The sequence below is a fragment of the Asterias amurensis genome, chromosome 22 (genome assembly GCF_032118995.1).
Source record: "Asterias amurensis chromosome 22, ASM3211899v1".
Classification (NCBI taxonomy): domain Eukaryota; kingdom Metazoa; phylum Echinodermata; class Asteroidea; order Forcipulatida; family Asteriidae; genus Asterias; species Asterias amurensis.
In genome coordinates this window covers 7,997,114-8,009,412 of record NC_092669.1, presented here as the reverse complement: position 1 = coordinate 8,009,412, position 12,299 = coordinate 7,997,114, and the positions used below count along the sequence as shown (strand labels likewise).

Sequence of the window (12,299 nt, the reverse complement as noted above, 5' to 3'; positions counted from 1 at the left end):
AATCTCTAGAGATTGATTCACCATGTCAGTAATGGCAGGTAGAAGGGTGTCGAGGCATTTGGTGAAGACACAGGCAGACATTATGATTGTGTGAATATCGGCGTCTGACATTTGATTGATTTCCTGAAGGCAACGCACATGACTATTACCTTGTACCTTTGCAACCAGCTTGTGGGCCGGGTCTATACAAATGAGGTCAGCATGTGGTCTTCGTTCCGTAGTATTCCTACATGATATCTTGTCTTGGAACAATGAAGCTAACTTTTGGGAAATCTCCGTCTTTGAGTTGTGAGATGGCAACACTTGTGACTTGGTCAGGCTGTTCTACTGTCATCTTTTGAACAACATCGAATAACTTCTTGTTGTCTGCTTCAGCAATTTTCTCTTGGTGCTAAGCTACTTTGGCTCTTTTCAGGGCACAGTGATACCTATGTATACATTCAAATCGGAACTACATGTATCAGCCTTGATGAACAAACATACAGTATCCCACCAAAGATGTCTAGGTCCAACCCAACAAAACCTTGGATCACCAGAGATGTAAGATGTACATGGCCCTGACTCGCAACCCACTTGTGTTTTGAGAGAATTTGCAATCGAGATTGCACCAATTCTGACCCATATCTTTCAAAAATCCTTGGTCACAGGCACTTTACCAACTGACTGGCGTGTTGCAAACATCTCACCCATCTTCAAGAAGTGGAGTATACCATCCAACTATCGTCCTGTGTGGATCACTTCCATCTGTTGTAAGCTCCTAGAGCACATCATCTTTAGCAACATCATGGCCCACTTCAACAATCACAACATCCTTGTCCATGCTTAGGCGCCTTGTCAAAACCTCCCGAGCGTTCCTCCGCGGACTGGACAGCAAATACCACCGTTGCTAAGGACCTCAGACAGTCTGCGGAAGAACGGCCATGTGCGTTGAAGCGCGGCGAAGTTAATGAGCTATCCATGCCGGGCGCTATTGTTGGTATAACAATAAGTCTCATGAATAAACAAGTTGTATTTTCAGGTCATAAACTATATATCAGCGGCTTGGACGCGGAACGGCCGTGCTATCCCAGAATAGTACATTTTCAACTCATGAATACCATCGTTCTGGAAGCGGACAGGCCGCACAGACAAGACAATTACACCATAATTGTTGGGTGTGCCAGCCGACCCTCCAGCGCATAAGATAATCGCGCACTTCATAAATCAGGGAACGCGTTGTCACAGATGGCCAGTCTTCATACTGGGCCCCAGTACTATCTGGGCGTCAACAGGGAACAACTCTTCTTCCTCATATTTATAAATGATTTGCAAACTGGGATCACCTCTAAACTACGTCTGTTTGCAGATGACTGCCTAATTTATAGATCCATCTCAATCATCAATTAAGGCCCAGCTAATAAACAGTGAGGCACTTTGGGACGCCCTCCAGGTGTGAAATGACAGTGAAATCTTACAGCAAGATCTCAACCGTCTTCATCAATGGTCAATTGACTGGCAACTGCAGTTCAACATTATACAATTGTTGCACGCTGTGACGGGGTCCATGGCGTTTTGTACACCCAAGGGGGAAAATGGAACCCGAGGTGAAGCCGAGGGTGCCATTTCCCCTCGAGGGTGTACAAAACCCATGGACCCAGTCACAGCGTGCAACAATTGTTTTGTTATACCTTTGCATAATTGTTTTTTCTCTTCTCGAAGTTCTGTTGTTCTTCAGGCATTATAGCACGGATTATATAACACCCAAGCAGACCCTTGCCATTTGATTGGAGGATTGTCCGTCACATGATAGCAAATGAAAGTACCATTGCACGCTGAGTCACACAATGTGCTTTTTCGTTCCATCCGAAAAGTACCATTGCACGCTGCCAGTGTGCAATGGTACTTTTTCGGATGGAACGAATAAGCTGAGTAAAAACATCACTGCGTGCGGGCGTCTTTGGTAAGGCGGCAGTGTTACTGCAAGGCATTATTAAATAAAATTACTAGCATTCGGCTTCTGCGTGTCTCAAAATAGCTGTAGAACGCGCATCGTGACTGTTGAATCCAACAGGCCGACCCAAAGAGAAACAGGTGTAATTTCACAATAAAAATTGTAGGCCTACGCCTTGTTTACGTTGTTTTGAAAGTTGTATCTTCCAATCAAAATGACAAAGATCTACTTGGATGTTATATAAAACAAATAATGAATGTTTTTCATTCGAGCAATGGTGCGAATATGTTCATTCGTTGAAAGCTGGAATGTTCCATTCAACTCGGCTCCGCCTCGCTGAATAGAACATTCCATCTTTCAACTCATGAACATATTCGCACCATTGCACTCATAAACATTCATTATGTGTATACTATTCATTGTTTAATAAGCAGACGAACAAGAAACAATTCCCTTAAACCCGCGGTTGTTTCGTACACAGCTCTGGAAATCATCGACCAACGCTGGGAACGATCAAGGTGATGTACACCGGTGTACATCACTTTTCATGTTACCCGGCCCGTCAAGCCATGTAACATGTGTTTTTGTTGCGCGTCACATGATTGGCTCTCGACCAATCAAACTTCACAATTTGTACCGAGGTATAACAATAAAAAATGCCACATCATGAGGTTCACCTGCCAACGCAAGATTACAAATACCCAATACCAACTGGGAGGCGACTGTCTATCTTCTTTCACGGAAAACCCTTATCTCGGCCTAACACTCTCGAGCGACATGTCTTGGCAGAAACATATTGACAAGGTTACATGTACATGCAAAGCCAATAAAATTCTAGGCCTGCTTCGTCGCAACTTGAGGAGATGCTCAGCAAAGATCGGAGAAAGATTATACACTAGCCTCGTTAGACCTCATTTTAAAATGTGGAGTACTGTAACACTGTCTGCAACCCTCACACTTAGAAAGACATTAGAAGGAATAATATAACGCCGTGCAGCCATGTTTGTCCGGAAAATGTATCTAAACAGCACAAGATCTACAATGGTAAACCCTAGAATGGATACGACAAACTGCAAGCCTTAACCCTACTCTACAAAATCCACTAACATAGTCGCCATTGATACTGCAGTCTACCTCACACAAATGCCTCCCAGCAGCAAGATCTTACCACCCAAACAAGTTCCAACTCATTACAAGCCGCTACCAGCTTTATGGATTCTCCTTCTACCTCTGGACTACTGTCTCAATGTGGAACACCCTCCCTGAGATTGTCCTCACTGCTCCATCTGTAATGGCTTTCCAAGAAGGAGTAGCTGCTATTCTGTGAGCAGTGGAAGCTGTTTTTACTTGCACCACTCTGTCCTGCACAGTTGTAATGCCAGGGTGGCGTTCATTTCACGTATTAGCATTTTATTTCTTCAAGCCCTAGTATGTTGGCCTAGAGGCACCTGTACAACATGTATAATTTTTCTTTCAAGAGCACCAATCAACCACCGTTAGCTTTACGTCCAAACTATAGATCCTGCTGAGTAAACCAACGTAAACAAAAACATTGGTTTCATCATGCCTTGCTAGGAATGGAGTGTCTTGGTCTTTTTTGACTTTTTCCATTTTCTTTCTGTAGCAGGTAGTCTCTGCTTATGGGTCCTCAGTGATTCACTGTACCAAGAATGTGGATTGTGGGCATAATTGAACACTCCTGACTGATACTGGGGTATGCTTATCTAGGGTGGCAGTTATTATTAGGGTAGTGTTGTATAGTAGGTCTAACTTCTTAGATTTCCCCTTTTGACAGTTTTTAATTCAATGTCACAATTAAATTGCTCAAAGTTTAGATGTCTTTGAGCATGCGAAAGTGACGTTGATTCTTGGTTGGCAGGTTGTGTGAGTTCAGCAGTGAAAGTCAGCTCTATGGACAATTATCAAGTTGGGACGGAACTGTAGTTGGGACGCCCCAACTTCGGTCCTACTACTTGCTGTCAACTCGCTTGTGCCGTCAACTCGCCATCAACTCAACCACTGCTTTTTTTAAATTTTGGACGATCTTACCCGCTAATTTCTGCCCTTAATAACACTTTTTTTCGTCAACAGCCATTTTCATGGGTTTATGATTTTGAAGATCAGTTGTATAAAAAACAACTTACTTTGCAATATAAATGTTCGGTCAGCAACGCACACTTGGAAATAGCGCAGAGGTAGAAATACATGTACAGATATTATGTAGGCTGGTAGGGTCCTACCTAGCCCTGGCGGCCTTACACTTTCGTTTTGTACTACAGTGACGTCCTGGACATCAGGGTAAATTTCTGGGGCGGAAAATTTTCACAGCTTCATAACTCAAATCTTACCTGCAAGAAAGCACCAATTTCAACAGATTCACATTGACATTTCATGGCAGCATATGTTTTTCTGCGGTGGGTTTTGATCGTCATATATTCTTCACAAATCCGTCATTTTCATGAAACAATGCAGCTCCCAACGTTAAGGAATTCCCATCTTTGTCCGTACTCTCACAGTCTGCCGTGTGTACGCAAGACGCGCGACGCGCACATTTTGAATTGTGTTGGTAACGCTGTGCAGTCAAGATACGGTGACCAAGAATTCATGCGTCTAAGCTTGCATCATGCGTCTTGCACGCGAATGTATACGCGTACGCACGACAACAGACAACACTGTGAGAAAACGATCGAAACGGGATTTTTTTGACGTTGGAAGCTGCATTATTTCACGAAAACGCAACCCTTCATGTTTACCTTGGTGTTTTTCCTGTTAAAGTGTTCCCAAAAGAAAATTTCATGGTAAGAATTCATTTAATTCATTCATTTGCGTTATGTTCTGATTATCGTTTTCCGATTCAAACAAGTACATTTTAACAAATATACTGTTCCACTTTTTCCAACCAAAACACTTTGCGTAAATTCTTATTATCTTTTTCCGAATAAAAAAACCCAAACAATTCATTCTAACAAGCCTATATTAAAAAAAATGTTCTCTGATTAATTTTCCCCACCGATAGGGCCTCAGTAAAAAAAAACTGCAACATGAAAAAAAACAAGAAAACGAAATCATTGCAACAATGAATAGCTAAATGTATGATTAACAATATAAATAAATAAATTAAACTACAATATTTATCAGGACGAGTAAAAAAAAATTGTAAACATTTATTTGGGTGCGAGTTGACTTGGGTACGAGTTGACTCAGGTACGAGTTGACTCGAGTACAAGTTGACTTAGGTACGAGTTGACTTGGGTACGAGTTGACTTGGGTACGAGTTGACTTGGGTACGAGTTGACTTGGGTACGAGATGACCCGAATTCTGTTTGTACACGAAGCACGGATTGGGTATCTTTTCTTCCCAGGCAAACGTGTGCAGATGGTTCCACACGTTTGTCCTGGGAAAAAAATCTGCGCACGGTCGGGGGACAACCGGCATATCGGTATTAGCGGTAAAAGAGCGTTAGTTGAGAAAATTCACACGCAAAATTCACTTGATTTTTACTCAAAATCTGTGATACCTATGTGAACGATTCCAAGTGTAGTGCTATCTGCAACTTCTGAAGCATTAGATCGGTAAGTTTCATGATGCAGATCGTTTTTTTCAAGGAACCGAATGATTTTGATATCAGTGGTGCTGGGGCCAAGGATACGGAGTGGATTGGACCAGTTTATGGGGCTAGGTTTACCTTAGCCCACCTTTTTCATGTTTTTGAGCTGTAAATATAAATGGCCCCGTTTTTAACATCGGTCTCATTAATGGCGACAGTGACGAGACCGATGTTAAAAGCGGAGCCATTTAGTTTACAGCTCAACAAGGTGGGCTAGGTAGGTTTACCTCATTGCTCATCTCTTTTTGTATAAATAAATGAAAAAGTGGTGGCGCCATACGGAAAGTTATCTATAGCTCCGTATAGACCCAGTAACTGGGGCGCTGAACTCCTTTTCAACAATTTTTGACTTTATCTGTCGTACGACAGATAATGTACTCCTTTTTACAGCGCCCCAGTTACTGGGTCTAAGCTCCGTACATATCAATATCATGGTTAGACTTGAAAATTATTCCTGAATGGTGGGGAAACTTACTCAGTTAAAAAAGTCAACCTTACCAACTTTCAGAGCGTTGACCAGACCAGTTGACACAGTCGAGACGCACTGCTGAATAGTACAAATAAAAGGCTCTGCTCATGCCCATCCATGGGGCCGCTCAAAATAAATTGTGAGTTTGAAAACTGTGCTAAATAGTGTGCTAAGCCCTGGTAGTAGGTGGTAGGAGTCCAACCTGAGTCATGATTGAACAACAAGGGAACAAGAACTAAACACGGAATTTCCCCATCCCGAAATTGACTCTCCAAGTTTGCTCATCCTCCAACCCACACAGGGCATCCACGTATTGTTGTCATACAGGGGGGCGAGCGACAAACGAGATTCGGCCAAGGGAACGAACTCGGAGTGGACCCTGAACGTTTGCAAGGCAATCAGAAAATAGAACACATACAGTACAGGGAGGTGAAGCTGCGTTCGATTTGCTTCCATGGCCCAATTTCATAGCGCTGCTAAGCACAAAAACTTGCTAATCATGAAATTTCTTGCCAGATAAAAACAGGATAACCAGCCAAATTTCCATTTGTTGCATAAGTGCTTGCTACTGGTATTCAGCTTATCCTGAAAATCACATGGAAATTTGGTTGTTAAACCTGTTTTTATCAAGAAAGACATTTCATGATAAGCGACATTTTGTGCTTAGCTCAGCTCCATAGAGCTGCTTAAGCAAAAAATTGCTTCAGCACGAAAACAGCTCGCTTATTTTACACGTGTTACTGGCCAAAATTTCATGCCATATACATTGCTTATGACTAGTATTTAGCTGTTGTTTGCTTAGCATAACAAATGAGTGGAGTCATGACCGGTAATCTGATTTTACTAAGCAATGAAAAATTTGCTTAAGCAAACTTTTGTGCTTAAGCAGCTCTTTGAAATTGGTACTCATTCGATCGGAAGAGCTAATCGAACCTTCTTACCCTCACCCTCTCGTCGTGGTGGTGACGTCATGCACCTCGGGCCGATCCATTATGCTGGACGATGGACGGGAAGCTCGGGATCCAACAAGGTGTTCGTCATATAGCATCAATAATTCAAACTTTAAGGTTCGGGAAAGCGACAAGTATGCGAATTATGAAGCATTTAAGACGGTACAAACATTAGAAGTTCGTTGAGAGGATCAGTCGTCTCAAAAATAGCCGGCTTCGTTATTTGTGACCGAAATAAAAGTATTTATTTCTGGCGAAACAGTAAAAAGGTTATGGAAGTTTTGCTGTTGGGATTGTTTTTCAATGAATAGAAGCTTAACAATAAAAAGTTTAAATTCGTTAATGGAGGCAACTCTCAATTATCACATTGTATTTTGTTTTTATCTTTCTTGTCCTTTTCCCTCGATATTAGCGAGTAGTTCTCACTCTAGTCTTTGTTTGCATTGGCCTACTCGATTTTTAAATTATAGGAGCGACTCTTGTTTTGTCTTTAAGTTTATATGGTTTATTGTCAGTTTTTCAATGAACTGAAAGAATTTTAAAAAAAACATGTACCTGAATCCCAATACAGTTTCTCGTCCGAGTTTTTGTTTAGAAATAATGTCATTATCATAATATTAATAGGGCACTTGATAGACAAAAATGTAAAGTATTATTAGTTTGCTTAATTTGCATTTCAATCAGAAACTTTTTCATACTTTTATCAAACTAACGATCGTCATGTTTTCCCCTCATTTGTATTCTCAATTTACAACTTCAACTGACAGACTTAAACCCGACCCAGTGCACATTAATTTACCCGCTTGAAGGCATTGCGCCGCCATTGCTTAGTTTTGTGCACAAAGACATGAGGAAATCATGTTTCTTTTCACTCTTTATGGACATGACATGTTTTCCTCAACGACTATCACATTGTCCTTAACAGGACATCATGATATACTAATGAAGATCACTGACTAATTTGCAACTAAATAGAAACCGAATCATCTTGAAAACGGTGCTTATCTTAGGTGAATTAGGGGGGAAAGACGCGGAAACTGCATAAAATAGTCACTAAAATGAGATTTTGTAAGAATTTCAGTATTTTCCTTTGTGCTTAATTTAAAACAAAATACCAAGAATGTAGTAAATCGTCATATCATGCAGCCATGTCAGAGAAATCGCATCGATTGTCGAGAAAGACATTAAATTTCCATAAAAAGAGAAAAGAAACATGATTTCCTGATGTCTCTGTGCACAAAACTCAGCAATGGCCGCGGTGCTCAATACTTGCACGCCCGGTGCGCGCCTGAATTGGTGTATTGCATAGATATAGAATATATATCTATGGTGTATTGAGGTCCGACATGCGTGACGCAGAGTTGTGCAGAAAGACATTGGAGAACCCCACGTGTTCTTGCTCCACGTGCGTCGTGGGCGGAGCCTACTGGATCGGTCTATTTGATAAAACCGTTTAATACGATTAGAAATGTATTTTAAAAGTAGAATATAAGTATCACTCGAAATTGCGTGGTTTTCCTTTCACTTCGTCGACTAACACGGTCGGAGTCCCATAAATGGCCGACCGTGTTAGTTCGTAAAGTAGAATTTTAAAAACACGCAATTTCGAGGCAAGTTTGTGTGGATCATTGTATTCTACTTGTAAAACATCTTTTTAACCATATGCATTTTTATAACAAACGGTTACGAACGCCTTTTAAAGACCAACTCGACCGACCCTAGGCAGCGTGTTCCTTTAATCACTTTTCGGGATAAATTGTTTGAGCCATTGAAAATGTAGTACGTTACTTCTTGACCCAAGTTAACTTATTGTATCATATCGATAACAATAATATTACACATTTTAGGTCCAAAATTGGGTGTTGTTACCTCGCACAACGAACACATTATAGGTTTTTCGTGAGTTGTCACGTTACAATTTCACCTTTCACCTTTTTCACCTTTCATGTAATTCATACAATAGTCAGCAGGATCATAATAAATATAAACGTTAATACTTCATGTTGGGTTTCATTGTGTTGTGACTCCATTAATTATCCCAACAACACACGTACATGCCTGTAAGATTTAAGAACTTTTTAACATTTTATGTCTAAACTTGTTTTGATTAATGAGAATTAGTTAAGATTTATAAAAGGCTTCAGAGCGTTGATATGGTGCATTTACCTGGTAGTAATATTATGATTCTCTAGATATTAACATTTAAACCAATAAACGTTTAATTAAAGTTTGACGTCATCAATGATATCATCATCAAACACCGGTTGCGGATTCAAGTCTGATTCCTTTTTGGTTCATGAGATACAACTGTTTTCATTTAATTATGAAATGTAACTCTCAGTTAGATTATAACACTGAACATCGTTTAGCTAATATGTATGATAGTATCAAAATAATTCGAAATCCGCCACACAGAAGAAGCTCACACTGTTTTTTTTGTGCGCTTTAAATAGATGGAAAGTGGCGTATGTAATTACCCCCAACTATATTACTGGACCAAATTAGTTAGCTCCAAAATATGATACACCTAGTAAATACATAATCAAGGTTCTGGAATAAAAAAATGATTTCTTTTCTCAACACGGAGGGAACAAACATTTTTCAAATTGTATTTTAGTCAACCGCCTCTAGCTCTGTGCTCGTTTTAGATGGAAAATTGCGTTTGTTTAACTTTGGTGAACATCCACTAATTAATGGACTAAATTAGCCAGCTCCAAAATTGTATACGCACATTATGCATACGTAGGCCTACGACAGTTTTCAAAGCTCTGGGAATTATTAAAAGCGAATATTATTCTAAAGGTACACATTCTTTTCAAATTCTTTTCAAAATTGTATTTAATCCAACCGCATATGCAATTGTACGCGTATTTATGGGGTGAAATGGAAAATGACGTCTATTTTATATAATTGAGGTTTGTGGTAGGCCTATACCACTAACTAGTGGACACAATTAGTCACCATAAAGTGGGCGTCAATCTGTCTTGAAAGATGGGGAGGCGAGGGGGGGGGGGCATCGTTAATCATACCGGGCGTAGGATCCGGGGCCCGCTTTATGGCCCTGGGAAAATTTTAGGCTGTAGGTGCTCTCTGGTGCAATTAGGGAGTCTGAGGGGTGATTTGCCCCCCTCTCAGATCTCAGATGTTGGATTAGTGCCATTTCAATTAAGATGCACCATTTTTGCTATCACGGTTATTGTACCTAAAAAGCAACTCAATTATAGCCTCGTATCCATATTAATTCTGCATAAATTATAATGCTCAGACGGCGTTTCTTCCCTATATCATCACCAGCATCGTCAAGGGTACTCCTAGAACTATTTCGGTTTCGTCCGGCTATCGTCTCCCGTTACGGGAGACGATAGCCGGACGAAACCGAAATAGTTCTAGGAGTACGTCAAGGGTAGTCTTGGCCCAAGACAATAGTGCTCGAAATTGGAAAGTGTACTTACGGTATCATTTAATTTACTGGCGAGCTTGAAATGCAGACTATCTTGGCAAGTAGACTGGGCCCCTGTCTTTCTACCCTGAACGACTGACGTTACACTTCGATGCAAGTGAATAACGCCAGAGACCGGCATAAAAACGGCGTGTGTTTTAACCTTTGACCTCATTAATTTCACATAGTGATACGCAGTCAAATTATATTGCGGACTTGACAGCAGAGTATTGGGTGCGTTCGTTTAGCTTCCCCGGGTCGACCCCGGTGTGTTGCGTTTTGTATTTCCAGGATGAACGTGTGCAGATAATTACCCACGTTGTTCCTGGGGGGGGGGGGGGGGGGGAAACGCCAGACTCCGGGGTCGACCCAGGGAAGCTTAACGAACGCACCCACTGTTTGGGCATGGGTGCAGGGTGCACGTTTATCTAATATCATTGCATCCAACGAAATCGCAGGAACCTCTCTTTATCCTTGCGGAATAAAGACAGGGGCCCGCCGCGGCCAGGCTAGTTGCTCGTTGCTCGGCAGTATAGTCTAGATTTCAAGCTCGACGGTAGCCTGAACGTCTGACGTCATTCTTCGAGGTTTATCCTCGCCGATAAAGACAGGGGCCCAGTCTTCGCTCGTCCCCAGCGCCTTGCTTTAACCAAAGGCGCTGGGATGGGCAAACGTATCAGGCACTGTCATTGGATTAATAATGCGCAGTCCCATCATGCATCACACTTACACTGCGCCATATTTCTATGCACTGCATACGTGACGTACTTCCTGAACAAGAATCTGTGCAAGCGATTAGCCCATCCCAGCGGTCCTGGATAGACTGGCCGCTGGGGCCGAGCGAAGGGCCCAGTCTAGCTCGCCGGTAAATTAAATCATACCGTAAGAGAGCGCGCTCTTGAGCGATTTACAACTGCGAGTAGTACACTATCCAATACCGAGCACTATCGTCTTGGGCCAAGACTACGTCAAGGGTGGATCCGGATCACGACAAGAAATTTCAGGGGGGTGTTCGTGGGGCAAATCAATGAAGCGAAACGCGAAGACTTTTTTTACGGCCTGGGGTCCAGGCCCGCCGAAGGGCCCGGGAAAATGTTGCATTTTAGATGCTCTGGTGCAATTTTAGAGGAAAAAAGAATGGAACAGAACTTAAATGCTTTTTAAATGCGAGCAGGTAGAACGTTTTGAGTTAACAGCATCTTCAGGTGTGGATCTATGACACAAGTTTTAGAGGGCAAATCTGTCAAAGAGTGAGCACGTGCAAAGTACCTGTACGTCCAAGTCGTGAGTTGGTACATTTCAAAAAGTTTTTTTCTGCATTCAGCAGCAATACACCTGGTCGGCATTGCCAGAAAAAAACAATTTTTGTTCTTGTTGAAACTTACAAACTCACGACTTGGTCCGTACATGTACTTTGCAATTGTGTTTACTCTACGCATTACGTCACGAACAGCGCCCTCTCGGGTCGGGGTCTACTCTTAAATTTGTAAATAACATAAGAACTGATTTTTTAAAACCTTAGTTAACTGTTTATTTACATTCCACTCATCAAAACACATATATTAGTGACAAAAGCTTTATTTTGAAAAAATACCACTTCCAGGTGACTTTAAGTGCGGAGTTACCTCAGTTTGGTAACTTATGGACCAATATACATTATCGCTCGAACCTTCCTCTATGCTCGAACTAGACATAGAGGCCGCAGAACGGCAATGGCAAACAGAGCAGCGCGTCACCGCAAGTAAACACCTACAAGAAAACTAAAAAGTATGAAGATGACACGCACGTACGTGCCCTTGATCAGACACACGAGTTAACAAAAACTGGGGGCAATGACGAGACACAGACAGGGTTTGGTCTAACTACACAGTGCAATACTTGAGTTTCATGATAAAGGTGGTCA

The 12,299-nt window shown here is 41.6% G+C and overlaps 1 protein-coding gene across 4 annotated transcripts in view; it reads right to left on the bottom strand.

Moving 5' to 3' along the window:
- LOC139953899 (battenin-like) overlaps positions 1-6,287 on the bottom strand; it is a 74,285-nt gene extending 67,998 nt beyond the window's left edge. For 3 of the 4 annotated variants that reach the window (XM_071953499.1, XM_071953502.1, XM_071953500.1), the window contains exon 1: positions 6,037-6,287. The gene's annotated coding sequence lies outside the window, so the exon portion shown is untranslated. Of the gene's footprint in view, positions 1-6,013 lie in introns of all 4 variants that reach the window. The other variant, XM_071953501.1, reaches the window with a different exon arrangement.
- Between the last annotated feature and the right edge of the window lie 6,012 nt (positions 6,288-12,299).